The sequence below is a fragment of the Hyperolius riggenbachi genome, chromosome 6 (genome assembly GCF_040937935.1).
Source record: "Hyperolius riggenbachi isolate aHypRig1 chromosome 6, aHypRig1.pri, whole genome shotgun sequence".
Classification (NCBI taxonomy): domain Eukaryota; kingdom Metazoa; phylum Chordata; class Amphibia; order Anura; family Hyperoliidae; genus Hyperolius; species Hyperolius riggenbachi.
Window position 1 is genome coordinate 123,073,660 of NC_090651.1, and position 16,427 is coordinate 123,090,086.

The window sequence follows — 16,427 nt, forward strand, 5'->3', positions numbered from 1 at the left end:
ACCAAGTGTCTTCCCATACCTCCCAACTTTTTGAGATAAGAAAGAGGGACACCTTTGAGACACACCCCTGCCACACCTCCAGTCACACCACTGCCACACCCCTTGTTGTGCATAAAACAAATAATTCATAAGCAAAATATCTACTTTATAATTGATCCATTCTGTTATAATTCCTTTTCATTCATAATAACATTTGAAAATAAGAAATATATCAACGTAAAGGAAGGGGATACATTTTTAACCAAATAAATATCATTTCTTTCAGTAGAAAAATATATATATTTAGATAAATGTGTACATCAGTCCTGAAAGAGGGACACATCAGGCAGAATGAGGGGGAAGGCATTTAGTTCTCAGAGAGGGACTGTCCCTCTTAAAAGGGACAGCAGTGGCTACTGCACCACTGGTGAGCTGGGCACAGGGTGAGCCGAATGACGGCTCCTTCTGCTACCGCTCAAATCCCCGGCAGCGTTAAATATCATTGAGGGAGATGTAATTCGGGGTCCAGCAATCGCCAGATCCTTGACTTACTCTTACGCATACTGAAGCCGAAACCACCTACTTCGCGGTTGTGAGCTATGCCTTCCAGCTGTGGTTTAATGCAGCCAAATAGCAGCATTTGTAACCTCAACACTGACATGCGGTTACTCAGCTGATAAAAACCGCCTCATGCCAGCTGTGGATGCCCTCAGTTGTGACTTCATGTGACAGATGCCACGTCACTTGGCTGATGCCCAGGAGCACTTAACACGCAGTCCATGTAATAAATACCCTATTGTGTGTCACTGTTTTTTCGATACTAATAAAATAGCCAGGGTGTGTAAATAATGATAAAACTTCAGTTGCTACAATAAATTGAGGAAGTGCTAATAAACTTAAATGTCTTTGTGTAGAGAGTCCAATGAGGTAAATACCACTCAGTTCATTTGTCAAGTTAAAGAGGGAAAAACTAGCTTCACCAAGAGTTCACTGATAGTTCAACATTAGTTGGCAATTCTGGAAAAGGACATTAAGGACAAATGCAATTATACTGATGATTAAAGGACATCTAAAGCAAAAGGAATATACAGGGTGCCATTTCTAGTTGCTTGGCTGTTGGGTTGAGCAAGTGTATTTTCTAAATCATAGGGCAAGAAAGATTGTACCAGGTACACACGTACAATTGATTTAGACTGCAGGGGTCCTGACTTGATCCATCAGGCAACAGTCCAGGGATGAGTGCTGTAAATTTCAGTTGCTATGGAGTGGGAACAATGGTATGGCTTGTGGCAGGGACGGTGAGGAGAAGAATAATGGGATTGGGTGTCACTAACACCCAATTTGTCATCCGGCATGCCAAAGATCTGGCATGCCAAATCTTTAGGCCACATCAGGGAACTCTTGTACACATGCTAAATTTTTGGCTGAGATGGCCCTGATCTTGGTGTCTTGGTGAATTACCTGTCCAGGTGCAGCAGCTGGCACAAACGGATGTCCACACAAGTCCTGGCATTGGTTGTCGGTCACCTATGTGTGGGGGTCTGGCAGCCAGCATCCACAAGCATTACATAACACGGAGTAGATCCTGGTGCTGCAAGGCATTGGGGGAGGTGCTGTGTGCTCATGAAAGGGCATCTGTGTGCACACTTTGGAACTTGCTGGTATGTTGTGCATACATGCATATGCACTTGCGTAAATGGCTGCGCTCGCACACTTGCATAACACGCTATGCCATTTGCACCAAACAGCCTATATAAGTCTTTGGAGAACCACTCTCCAGTGCTGTAGTATTGTAATGTTGACCCTGGCCTGTATGACTACCTGATCCATTGCCATACTCTGCCTTGTACAACTTCCAGCTCTGTTGCCAACTTGTGCCTGTCTGAGAACCCACTTTGTTACTGAACCTTTGCCTGTCCAAGTACCCGCCTTGTTGCCAACCTCTGCAAGAACAAGTTCTTGTATCATGTCTCCCTCTACTGGCTTGTTGCGTCATTGCAGTTCCAAAGTCAGCCTGTGGGCATGTCTGAGTGCCATCCTGGTCAAGTGCCTGGTCAAGCATCAGTTGGTCACCTAGCGCTCCTGACACTTGGCCACAAGTTATCCTTATCCCTGTTCCCACTCCAGAACGGCTCGGTGGTAAGCCGCAAGAGTATCTGTCCTCTACAACGCCACAACTCCAGGTACGTGGTGTGTATTGTAACATGCTGTCTCGGCTGAGTGTCATCTAGTGTATTTATCTAGCAGATAACGCTCAGCAAAAGTGGCCGTTCAGGACCATCTTGGCCAAGAATCTAGCATGTGTGTGCATTAGTGCCCTGCCATCAACTAAAGATCCTGATTACAGTACTTGTGAGTAGGTACCTAGCTTAAGCCCAACCTCGTTGTACTGGTATTTTTGTTACAGTAGTGTTGTTCAGACTGCTGAAGCCATTATAGGATAGATACGTCAATTCAGTTATATTCATCACATTTCAGGTTTCCTTTAAAGGAAACACCAGAGTAAAAAAAAAAAAAAAAAAAGAATTTCCCGAGGCTTCCTCCCACCCCTTCCAGCTCTGTGTATGAGTGCATCCCAAATGGGCATGCATTAGTAAGGTCCATGCATGCCTGGTAGAATGAAGTGCTCTTAAACAGAGGAAAAAAAGCAGTGCATGAGAGGCTTTGTTCTACTGAGCATGCACAATCCTTGCTCACACATGCGCAGTTAGAATGTCCTCGTCCACAAGGCTAGAAAAAAAAATAAGCATTTTTTATTTTAAAAAAAATTGGAAAAGGCGTAGAAAAAAAGGGAGAGAAAAGCTGGGGTCAAAATGAGAGGGAAAGCCCAAACCTGTCAACAGCTAATGTTGGAATGGGAACTGGAGATTTGAAGAGACATTTTGTAATAATTATTTGTATGTGTAGTACAGCTAAGAAATAAAACATTAGGAGCAGAGACATAAGTCTAATATTTTTCCCAGTACAGGAAGAGTTAAGAAACTCCAGTTGTTATCTATTTTAAAGAGCCATTGAGCTCCACGACTTTCAAAGTTGCAGAGAGCTCTGTCTTCTGAAGCTTGTTATCTCAACTGTCAATGTATTGTTTTTTCTTGTACAAAGGACAGGTCAAAAGTTCACTGGCCTGCTCTGTAAAATCAGTTAGGGCTCGTTCCCACTATCGCGAATCTGCATGCGTCCAACGCATGCAGATCCGCACATGTAATGCAAGTGGATGGGCCTGTTTCCACTGTAGCGTTGTTGAGGTGCGTTTTTTTCAGCGTGAAAAAAACGCACAAAAGAGCCAACGATTTCGCCTGCGTCGGGAATCCGTGCGAATCGCCGCTAATGTATTTAATAGTAAAAACGCATGCGTTTGTTACATGCGTTTTTACCCGCGATTTCGCGTGCGATTTTGCACCTTTTTCAATTTTATTTAGCCCTGGCAGTGTCATGGTTAATTTCGCATGGCACCCTGCCATGCGAAATCGCATGCGAAATCGCGGGTAAAAACGCATGCGGAAACGCATCCGCATGCGTTTTTACAAGCGTCGGATTGCGGCCGAAATCGCGTCGCAACAGTGGAAACAAGCCCTCAGAAATGCTGAGTAGTGTGTAAACTGCAAATATTAGAGAATGAAGCAAAACTATATAACTGAAAATAAAAATATGAGAGTATTTTCTTTGCTTCTAATATTCTAGTAATAATCCGTACTACACAACCAATTCATTATATCATATATTTTTTTTCGCTTCAGTGTCTTTTTTAATAACTTGACCAATATTGAACTTGTGGGGATCACGACCACCTTTTGAAAAGGGTTCATTCATTCTTCTATAGTGGTGAGGGCAATGGCTTTGAAGACAAACATCTGTTCTTCAGGTAGGTTTTCCTTACAAAGATTTATGAGAAAAAGAGGAAGACCTACTGATGGACCTTTGGCTCCAATGGAGATTGCAATACCTTTTTAAATGCTACAGACCTAATCATCACTGAAAGAAAGCTATGTGTCAATCCACATACCTCTCTAAAGCCATAATCTAAATGTATGCCACCCTTAAGAATTAACAAATACAAGCCATTGTATTTTCTATGATGATCTAGAAAGGCTGGAATGGAAGAGTCGGGAAATGGATAACCTCACAGCATTCAATGCCTAATAATGAATAAAACCTATCATTAAGATGATTGACAAGGTAAGTATTGTTCTAATTCTTTGCCTATATATGAAACTGAAACTATGAGGTTGTTAGAGGATGAACAAGGTTGCAAAAGAATAAGGGAAAATTATTTCCTTCTATTGCGGAAAAACTGGACAAGTAACTTAAAGAGGAACTTTACCCACCAGATAAAACAAGTAAAGGGACCCATACACTGGTGGATTTCAGCCACCGATCGATCGATTCTATCGAATAGATCAATTGATCAGAAATAGATTCTATCAAATCAGCCGATTGATCGATTTGAAGCCGATTTCGATCGATTTGATCTCTCTGACTGGATGGAAAATCTAGGTCGATCTGCTGTTGGCAGCAGATCGGTGGCCAATACAATACAGCTGCATTGGATCTAATAGTCCAATAATGCAATTAGATTGATTTCCAATAGATTTCATTGTAAAATCTATTGGAAATCTGTTTCTAATGTGTGTGGCACATATCAGATAGATTCCTGTCAGATTCGACTTGACAGGCATCTGACAAAAATCTAGCTGATGGTCGAATCTGCTGCAAATCTATAAGTGTATGGCCACCTTAAAGGGACACTTAACCACTTAAGGACCACGGGGTTTTCTTCTGATCGGTGCTGCGTGGACTCTCCAGCCCGCAGCACCGATCAGGAAATAGCCAGGGCGATCAGACTTCCCCCCTTTTTTCCCCACTAGGGGGATGTCCTGCTGGGGGGGGTCTGATCGCCGCCGGCTGCCTGCACTTTCCGGGGTGCTCTTCAAAGCCCCCCTCCGCAGCGCTTTCCGCCCTCCCCGGCTTTCCCTCCCTCTCCCTCCCCCTGTGAGTGGCGCAGGACGGAGTTCCGTCCTGCGCCGGATAGGACAGGCTTCTGCCTATCAGATGCCGGCGATCTGGGCCAATCAGAGGCCGGGGATCGCCGATCTATGTCACGGCGCTGCTGCGCAGCAGCGCCGTGTGATGTAAACAGTGGGGATTTCTTCCCCGGATGTTTACATTATGCGTGCGAGCCGCGATTGCCGGCTCGCACGCTGTTCACGGAGACAGTCTCCGTGAACTAGCATGGAAAGGCCGCTCGACCGAGCGGCCGTTTCCATGCTATACCATTAACGACCCGCCGACGCCTATGGGCGTTAGGCGGTCGTTAAGTGGTTGAGTGAAGCAAATAAAATGAGTTTTACTCACCTGGGGCCTCCACTAGCCCCCTGCAGCTGTCCAGTGCCCACGCAGTCTCGCTCCGATCCTCCTGTTCCCGCCGGCGGCTACTTCTGGTTTCAGCGACTGGCTGGGAAGGCGAGTGATTCTTCGCATACCTGGTAACAATAGCACCCTCTATACTGCTATTGCAACCAGGAATGCGAAGAATCACTCGCATTCCCACCTGTTCCCGCCTGTTGCCAAAACCAGAAGTCGCCGCCGGCGGGGACAGGAGGATCGAAGCGAGACTGCGTGGGCACTGGACAGCTGCAGGGGGCTGGTGGAAGCCCCAGGTGAGTAAAACTCATTTTTTTTGCTTGACTTAAGTGACCCTTTAACCACTTACCGACCGCCCACTGCACAGGGGCGACCGGAAAGTGGATCCCGCAAGGACCGCCGCATGTACAATTGGCGGCGTTCCTTGTACGGGCATGGGCGGAGCGATCGCATCATTCGTGACGCGATCAGCCACCGACGACTGGCTCCGCCCCCTCGCGCTGTAACCCACCGGCCGTTCGGAAGCGCTGGCGGGTTACTAGCACCCGGATCGCCGCATACAAAGTGTATAATACACTTTGTAATGTATACAAAGTGTATTATACAGGCTGCCTCCTGCCCTGGTGGTCCCAGTGTCAGAGGGACCACCAGGGCAGGCTGCAGCCACCCTAGTCTGCACCCAAGCACACTGATTCCACCCCCCCTGCCCCCTGATCGCCCACAGCACCCCTCAGACCCCCCCCTGCCCACCCCCCAGACCACTGTTTGCACCCAATCACCCCCCTAATCACCCATCAATCACTCCCTGTCACTATCTGTAAACGCTATTTTTTTATGCCCTAAACTGCCCCCTGCTCCCTCCTGATCACGCCCCCCACCCCTCAGATTCTCCCCAGACCCCCCCCCCTCCCCTGTGTACTGTATGCATATATCCCCCTGATCACCTGTCAATCACCTGTCAATCACCCATCAATCACCTTTCTGTCACTGCCACCCATCAATCAACCCCTAACCTTGCGGGCAATCTGATCACCCACCCACACCAATAGATCGCCCGCAGATCCGATGTCAGATCACCTCCCAAGTGCATTGTTTACATCTGTTCTCTACCCTAAACACCCACTAATTACCCATCAATCACCCATCAATCACCCCCTATCACCACCTGTCACTGTTACCCATCAGATCAGACCCTAATCTGCCCCTTGCGGGCACCCAATCACCCGCCTACACGCTCAGATTGCCCTCAGACCCCTCCTTATCAATTCGCCAGTGCATTATTTACATCTGTTCTTCCCTGTAATAACCCACTGATCACCTGTCAATCACCCATCAATCACCCCCTGTCACTGCCACCCATCAATCACCCCCTGTCACTGCCACCCATCAATCAGACCCTAACCTGCCCCTTGCGGACAATCTGATCACCCACACCAATAGATTGCCCGCAGATCTGACGTCATATCACCTCCCAAGTGCATTGTTTACATCTGTTCTCTACCCTAAACACCCACTAATTACCCATCAATCACCCCCTGTCACTGCTACCCATCAGATTAGACCCCTATTTGCCCCCAGGGCACTCAATCACCCGCCCACACCCTCAGAACGCCCTCAGACCTCAGCCCTGATCACCTCGGCAGTGCATTGCTTGCATCTATTCCCCCCTCTAATCACACCTTGAGACACCCATCAATCACCTCCTGTCACCCCCTAGCACACCTACCCATCAGATCAGGCCCTAATTTGCCCCGTGTGGGCTCCTGATCACTCGGCCAAACCCTCAGATCCCCCTCAGGCCCACTTCCAATCACCTCCAAAGTGCATTGATTGCATCTATTTTCCCCTCTAACCACCCCCTGAGACACCCATCAATCACCTCCTGTCACCCCCCTAGCACTCCTTCCTATCCATCAGATCAGGCCCAATATAACCTGTCATCTAAAAGGCCACCCTGATTATGACCGGTTCCACAAAATTCGCCCCCTCATAGACCACCTGTCATCAAAATTTGCAGATGCTTATACCCCTGAACAGTCATTTTGAGACATTTGGTTTCCAGACTACTCACGGTTTGGGGCCCGTAAAATGCCTGGGCGGTATAGGAACCCCACAAGTGACCCCATTTTAGAAAAAAGACACCCCAAGGTATTCTGTTAGGTGTATGACGAGTTCATAGAAGATTTTATTTTTGTCAAAAGTTAGCGGCAATTGATTTTTATTGTTTTATTGGGGTTTTTTTTCACAAAGTGTCATTTTTCACTAACTTGTGACAAAAAATAAAATCTTCTATGAACTCGCCATACACCTAACGGAATACCTTGGGGTGTCTTCTTTCTAAAATGGGGTCACTTGTGGGGTTCCTATACTGCCCTGGCATTTTAGGGGCCCTAAACCGTGAGGAGTAGTCTAGAAAACAAATGCCTCAAAATGACCTGTGAATAGGACGTTGGGCCCCTTAGCGCACCTAGGCTGCAAAAAAGTGTCACACATGTGGTATCGCCGTACTCAGGAGAAGTAGTATAATGTGTTTTGGGGTGTATTTTTACACATACCCATGCTGGGTGGGAGAAATCTCTCTGTAAATAGACAATTGTGTGTAAAAAAAATCAAACAATTGTCATTTACAGAGATATTTCTCCCACCCAGCATGGGTATGTGTAAAAATACACCACAAAACACATTATACTACTTCTCCTGAGTATTGCAATACCACATGTGTGGCACTTTTTTACACCCTAAGTACGCTAAGGGGCCCAAAGTCCCATGAGTACCTTTAGGATTTCACAGGTCATTTTGCGACATTTGGTTTCAAGACTACTCCTCACGGTTTAGGGCCCCTAAAATGCCAGGGCAGTATAAAAACCCCACAAATTACCCCATTCTAGAAAGAAGACACCCAAAGGTATTCCGTTAGGAGTATGGTGAGTTCATAGAAGATTTTATTTTTTGTCACAAGTTAGCGGAAAATGACACTTTGTGAAAAAAAACAATTAAAATCAATTTCCGCTAACTTGTGACAAAAAATAAAATCTTCTATGAACTCACCATACTCCTAACGGAATACCTTAGGGTGTCTTCTTTCTAAAATGGGGTCATTAGTGGGGTTCCTATACTGCCCTGGCATTTTAGGGGCCCTAAACCGTGAGGAGTAGTCTTGAAACAAAAATGACCTGTGAAATCCTAAAGGTACTCATTGGACTTTGGGCCCCTTAGCGCAGTTAGAGTGCAAAAAAGTGCCACACATGTGGTATCGCCATACTCAGGAGAAGTAGTATAATGTGTTTTGGGGTGTATTTTTACACATACCCATGCTGAGTGGGAGAAATATCTCTGTAAATGGACAATTGTGTGTTAAAAAAATCAAACAATTGTCATTGACAGAGATATTTCTCCCACCCAGCATGGGGTGGGTAAAAATACACCCCAAAACACATTATACTACTTCTCCTGAGTACGGCGGTACCACATGTGTGGCACTTTTTTACACCCTAAGTGCGCTAAGGGGCCCAAAGTCCAATGAGTACCTTTAGGATTTCACAGGTCATTTTGCGACATTTGGTTTCAAGACTACTCCTCACGGTTTAGGGCCCCTAAAATGCCAGGGCAGTATAGGAACCCCACAAATGACCCCATTCTAGAAAGAAGACACCCAAAGGTATTCCGTTAGGAGTATGGTGAGTTCATAGAAGATTTTATTTTTTGTCACAAATTAGCGGAAAATGACACTTTGTGAAAAAAAAACAATTAAAATCAATTTCCGCTAACTTGTGACAAAAAATAAAATCTTCTATGAACTCACCATACTCCTAACAGAATACCTTGGGGTGTCTTCTTTCTAAAATATGGTCATTTTTTGGGGTTCCTATACTGCCCTGGCATTTTAGGGGCCCTAAACCGTGAGGAGTAGTCTTGAAACAAAAATGACCTGTGAAATCCTAAAGGTACTCATTGGACTTTGGGCCCCTTAGCGCAGTTAGAGTGCAAAAAAGTGTCACACATGTGGTATCGCCGTACTCAGGAGAAGTAGTATAATGTGTTTTGGAGTGTATTTTTACACATACCCATGCTGAGTGGGAGAAATATTTCTGTAAATGGACAATTGTATGTAAAAAAAAATCAAACAATTGTCATTTACAGAGATATTTCTCCCACCCAGCATGGGTATGTGTAAAAATACACCTCAAAACACATTATACTACTTCTCCTGAGTACGGCAATACCACGTGTGGCACTTTTTTGCAGCCTAACTGCGTTAAGGGGCCCAAAGTCCAATGAGCACCTTTAGGCTTTACAGGGGTGCTTACAAATTAGCACCCCCAAAATGCGAGGACAGTAAACACCCCCCACAAATGACCCTATTTTGGAAAGTAGACACTTCAAGGTATTCAGAGAGGGGCATAGTGAGTCCGTGGCAGATTTCATTTTTTTTTTGTCACAAGTTAGCAGAAATGGAAACTTTTTTGTTTTTTTTCTTGTCACAAACTGTCATTTTCCGCTATCTTGTGACAAAAAATAATATCTTCTATGAACTCACTATGCCTCTGACTGAATAATTTGGGATGTCTTCTTTCCAAAATGGGGTCATTTGGGGGGTATTTATACTATCCTGGAATTCTAGTCCCTCATGAAACATGACAGGTGGTCAGAAAAGTCAGAGATGCTTGAAAATGGGAAAATTCACTTTTTGCACCATAGTTTGTAAACGCTATAAATTTTACCCAAACCAATAAATATAGGCTTTTAAGTGGTGCCATAGCCGTAAAGATCACATGTTTATTATCAAAAACATGTTTGTCCACATTTTTCGTGCTGCATGTATACAGACATTTTACTTTATTTGAAAAATGTCAGCACAGAAAGTTAAAAAAAAATCATTTTTTTTGACAAAATTCATGTCTTTTTTGATGAATATAATAAAAAGTAAAAATTGCAGCAGCAATCAGATAGCACCAAAAGAAAGCTTTATTAGTGACAAGAAAAGGAGCCAAAATTCAGTTAGGTGGTAGGTTGTATGAGCGAGCAATAAACCGTGAAAGCTGCAGTGGTCTGAATGGAAAGAAAGGGTCTGGTCCTTAAGGGGGGTAAAGCCTACGGTCCTCAAGTGGTTAAGAAGCCAGTTGACCCATTATAAAATTTGTCCATTGATAAAGGAATTGATTACTAACAATAGCATTGCTTGCTAACATTTGTGCACCCCTGCCCCGGGTGGTAGTATTCAGTAGCCTTGGTGCTCTCCTCTTCCCAGATAGAAGTATTAGGTTGCTTTTGACCCCTCCTACCGCAAATAGTGGTTTTTAGGCTGCCTTTGCACACCCCCCACACCCCAAGTTAGCAATATTAGGGAGCCTTTGTGTCCCTATCATCACAGACAGCAGTATTAGGTAACCCTTGTCTCCTCCAATAGTAGTATTAGATATATTTTCTGCCCTCAACCCTCCAGATGCCACAGATGTTGGAACTGTGTTAGGTGTTGGACTGTAAAGCAAAGAGTGCTTTTACATATATGTTACTGTTGCAGGTTATCCATTATTATTACTCTGGAACACATTAAAAGTTTGTAAAAATAAATTGCTTGGATAAATGCACAATCTTTTACACATTCCCTATTAACTGTGGACTTGGTAGTATTTTTGTGCCGCACGAACTGAAATTAGTGTTATCTGAACCGGACCTTAGCACTGACCAAATCATGATCAGAAAGCAAATGATTTTGTGTTGATCAACGAACTGTGCATTTTTTCCAACTTCATACAAATTTTGCTCACTTTGAGTGCAGCTTGGAATTGAGGGAGTCCAAACCAGCAGCCAGCAACTGCATTTGGTGTTTTGAGTTTCAAACTGCATACAAACTAATACATCATTTGCATCACGCAAATAAAAAGCTTCTCATTGATCTCATCAACTGCTAATTAATCAATAATCTGACCTCCCGATTAATAAATGAAGTGATCATGTAGGTAATCAGCAGTGGCATAGCCAAGGGGCTATGGGCAATTTTAAATTGGCCCCCTCAAAGCACTCCATATGTCACATCTGATATGAAGTACCAAAACCTGCCAACAACAGTGTCAGAGAGGTGCGGGGGACGGACACAGTTTGATCACCACTAATATGAAAGTGATCTTTACGGCTATGGCACCACTTAAAAGCTAATACAGCAGCTGGGGCCCTGGCACAGGCACAGGCACAACCTTTCTGCATACTCCATTTCTACGCCACAGTTATTCAGTCACATTTATTATTATTAAGGTTGAGACTAATCAGGGGTGTAATTAGAACCCAGTGCGCACACACACACACACACGCACACACAATAAAACTGAGCTGGCCGGGCCCCCTGCCAAACCCTGTTACCTTTCCTCAGGAGCAAAGCTTGACAGGAGCGGCATACATTACAGGTAATGTATTCCACTTCCACTGCCATGCACAAAAGAGGGTCCCCTTAGCTCCAGACCCCCCTAAAAGGGAAGGGAAGGTAGGAAAGGCCGATTTGCGATTCCGCAGAAATTCCAAATTCCACAGATAACAGATTTCACAGATTTCCTATTTTTGATTTCCGAAAAGTCAATTTTTTGGTAATTTTTTGCAATCTCTGATTGGCCAAATACTTCCTAGTTGACTCTGCATCCTCTGATTAGTCCAGCACTCTGGGATTGGCCAAAAATTACTAAATTGCAATAATGCGTTATCTCCGCAGAAATCCGCTTTCTGTCTTCCGAGTTCCTATCAGAAATGCCGATTTCCAATCGCAAATGTGGAAATTTCAATTCCACAAGATCTGAATGAGCATCTTTAAGGGAGGGATTATACGCACCTGAAACGAATGATATCCAGACCAGCACCAACCGAACAGCTGACACTTTGCATACAAAAACGCTTGCTTACAGCCAAAGACAAGGCCATTAAGGCAAAGGGAGCTATTGTCCCTTTGCCTTATTTGCCTTGTCCCTTTGCCTTAATGGCTGCTGGACCCCCCTGGGTAGTCTCCCCCCTGAACTGCTTAGCCTCTGATCTCGTAGATGCCACCTCCCAGCTGACTGTGATGCACCTTGTCCCTGCCCCTAATGCCATCTGACAGTGTTGGCGATGCACAGTAGAGACAGACAGTGGAGTGACTTTAGTCTGCTGGACACACTGATAGTGGTGGGGACGGTTTGTGGGCAGGCAGGATGGGCGTACAGGCAGGTGCCAGACTCATCTCTGCCTGTTGTTGTGCTGTGGCTCCACACAGATCCTCTATAGGGAACTACTCACAGCTCCACTCTACACTGACCCCCATAGGGAAACTGCTAGCTTCTGGGCCCCAGGGGGCTGACTTTGGTGTTGTTGGGGTAGGCTACCTTTGCCTCGGGGGCGGGGCCCTTGTGCCGCTTAAACAGGCTCTGCCAAATACGTCTGTTTTTGTTCATCTTCAATAAATGTACTGGACATCATGACTTTTTGAACCTTCGGGCCAGGGGCGTAACTAGGCCCCACCGGGCCCCCCTGCAGGCCCTCCCTGGGGCCCGCTCGGGGCCATTTTGTGGGGGCTGGAGGGGTGGCAGCATGAGGGGAAAGCCTTGGCCACAGTCGGCGGGGAAAGGGGAAGTTCCCCCCCTCTCCCTCACCTCGGGGCTCTCCCCTCTGCGCTCCCCTCCAGCTTAAGTTACAGTGTGGGCAGCGGGCAGCGGCGTGCAGATATATACCTTCCATGCGTTCCACCGCATACTCCTCGCTCTAGTGTCTGACGCCACTCCCGGAAGTGACAACAGACGCTAGAGCGAGGAGTATGCGGTGGAACGCACGGAAGGTATATATCTGCACGCTGCTGCCCGCTGCCCACACTGTAACTTAAGCTGGAGGGGAGCGCAGAGGGGAGAGCCCCGAGGTGAGAGAGAGGGGGGCACTTCCGACTGTGGCCAAGGCTTTCCCCTCATGCTGCCACCCCTCCAGCCGGGCTCCCCCGCGGGAGCAGGGGCAGCAGGCCCTATTGTTACGCCAGTGCTTTGGGCAATTCACTGGAACACAGTGATTCCAGCGCTGGAGACTTGGGTGCAGCCGCCACCACCTTAGGCCGTAATAGGAATTACGGCTATAGCAGCGCACAGGGAGTATCTTCGGCGCCATCAGAAGATGGAGCTGAAGTTACTTTTAAAACACAATAATTCGGCTTCCAGCAATCTCTGGAAGCTGAATTATTTCATTCCCCACCATCCATGGCGGCCTGGAGGGGGAATAGTATTTAAAACGGCCGGGAACTTGTGCAGCAGCAGAATCAGCCATATACCGCGCCGATATCTCTCGTACGCAATTCACTTCCCTACTTTCTATAATGAATCACATCTTGCAGGGTCCAGAAGTTGATAGGAAGTTTGTGCAGGCATGGAGCAGCTTTGACTTCCTGAAACACCCCTCCCCCCCCCCCCTTTTTACCCACTGAGAAAAACAAAGACACATCTTCAGGTGCTGAGACCTCTCTTTCTCTATTCCAAGTTTTGTTATTATTAATATCACTCACTTTCTGAATGTGTTCAACCACATGAAAAATTCTGGTTAAGCCCTTCCTAATTCGTGTTTGTGCAGAGCAAAAAAAAATCACAAAAAGTTGTATTTTAAGTTCAGTTCTAACCCCGAAATAAACATTTTTTTCTAAAGCTTTGTGCGGAAAAAGGTGCAAAATGTCCTCTTCATGTTTTCTTTTATTGAGGGAAATTTGCCAGCTGTAATATTTATACGTACGCCCACAAGCCAAGACGTGATCTGAATTCTGACTACTGTAGTTTTTCTCTCCAAAGTACCCAGAATTACCACGAGCTGAACTGGAAGCTTGCACAGATCAGGTTCTGAGCTCGAGTGATAAATTACAGCTTCATTAATCAATCACATGTAAGTCAATTATTAGTTTGCTGAATCTGGTTAGCCCTGTGAGACGCCTCTGATTTGCCCCCCAATAATTCTGATTCTTGTATAGCTAAATCAAAATTTAAGCTCATCTCTTTTTGACAAGTAAATATTTTCTTTTTTGCACTAAATGTGACTTTCCAACACTGGCTCCGGACTATGCTCTGGTCTTGGGAAATTCGATACTTTAAGATGTAGTTGTTAATCCCCTCATTGTACTACTAGCCCATACTATTTACACAATTCAATAGACTGCTTTTGATAATAGAAACTGTGTTTCATTTGTGTGCATTTTCTCTTATTTTCATCAGCAATAAAAAGGTTATAAAAAAATCAAGTGTCAGCAGAGTGAGAGATTCTTTTATAGTTTCCTTCTGTTTGCCCCAGTGGTTTGAGGCTATAACACAAATCCATTCACAGTCCAGCAATTCCCTGAAACGATGATGTTTAGACATAGCCAGAGGGAGTAGCCCTCACCCCACAGACAGGATGGAGATACAGAAAGGGGAGTGTACAGCTAGGAATGCTGCTGCCTGCAAGGCTTATATATATCATGCCTGATACACTTCAACACCATCGCTCATTCCAACAGGGAAACTGGACTGTACTTATACATACAGGAGAGGACCCCAGGTAAGCTTCTATAGGAATTGCATAGTCTCAATTACAATTAATATTATTCAGCTTTTAACCGGGGCATTACATTTTTACATGATCTGACTTTTAGAGCAGTTGTTTGATTGATAACTAAGCATTAATAGACAATAGATGGGCATGGTCCTTTGAAATAAAGTTAATAAAAAAAAGTGAAAAACTGCTCAGCCTATAGCAAAGTCATAGTACTAATAAAGTTTTGAACTCCCAGATGTTTTGCTGGCATTGGTATTTAGATATAATTTATACACTTTTGGAGACGGGTAGACTTTGTACATTGCTGATCAAATTTGGAAACCTAATGTTTTGATTTAGTTACTTGGCAGTTTGTTAAGTTGTTGGGTATTTGCTTTTCCTTTTCAGTATGACAAGCATAGCTCCCAACTGTCCCTCTTTTGGAGGGACAGTCCCTCTTTGGGAGCCCTGTCCGTCTGTCCCTCTTTCCTCCTCATTTGTCTCTCTTTCAGGACTTTGTCCCTCTTTCTATGTAAATATATATATATTTCTCTACTAAAAATATGTTTGATTTACTCTAAACTTTATTCCCATCCTTTAAATTGATATATTACTAATTTTAAAATGTTAATATGAAGGAAAATGATCCAGGATAGAAAGGACCAGTGTAGTTTGAATTATAAAACAACATATTTTTCTTATGAGATCTTTATGGTATGCATGACTAGGGGTGTGAATGGGGCGTGATCAGGGGTGTGGCAGGGGCTTGGCTTAAGTGTTCCTCTTTCTCATCTCAAAAAGTTGGGAGCTATGGACAAGCTCTGTGCAGACTAACATTGCTGTTCAGTCCCTGCAAGTCTGTTTCTGTAAAATAAAAGCAAAATAAATAAATAAATACATTTTAAAAAAAATGTGAAAAATAAAACTTATTTTCAATGGCATTTTTTCTTGAAAATCCAATTTAACATTATTTTCGTGAAAATTAATGCGAAGAGAATATTGGCATTTTTGCTCATCACTGTTAGGGACATAAAGAGATGACTTGCATATTCAGCAGTGATGCAGCATGGGAGGTCTTTCTTCCTCACTAAAAACAAAATTATTGCAAATACCTTTACGAAGGCAAATTGGTATTTAGCATAGTTTTTATTTCCTTTAGTAAAAGGGTGTTTGGTCTCTTTAAGCCCCTTAAGCTTTCCTGGTGTTTCTGGGTCACCATGGCATTTCTTGGTTCTTTGTATTATTGTATCCAGTGGCGGACAAAACCAACAGTGGGTCCCTTTGCAGAATTAACTAAGTGGGCCCCATGCAAATGGAGGTGGACACAAAAGATAATGGGCGGATCCAAAAATTGTCAATAGCATAAAAGTATGCAAACCTAGGTTGCATTCTGTAGGCACTCTATTAATGTAGCACATATTGGCCCATTTGAAATTTACTTTTTCACCTAAGTTTACTCCTAGGTGAAATTTTAAACTTGTCCATAAAATGCCTTTTAAACCACCAACAAGCAAACAAATACTCAAAATAATTTTGATGGTAATTTTTCACCTACTTTTTGGAAATGCTATTCACCTACTTTTTTGGAAGTGCTA

At 44.4% G+C, this 16,427-nt stretch overlaps 1 protein-coding gene across 2 annotated transcripts in view; it reads left to right on the top strand.

The window, feature by feature from the left end:
* Window positions 1-14,768: 14,768 nt before the first annotated feature.
* Window positions 14,769-16,427, top strand: part of LOC137521074 (calcium-activated chloride channel regulator 1-like) — a 98,200-nt gene continuing 96,541 nt past the window's right edge. For both annotated transcript variants that reach the window (XM_068239846.1, XM_068239849.1), the window contains exon 1: window positions 14,769-14,856. The gene's annotated coding sequence lies outside the window, so the exon portion shown is untranslated. The remainder of the gene's footprint in view (window positions 14,857-16,427) is intronic.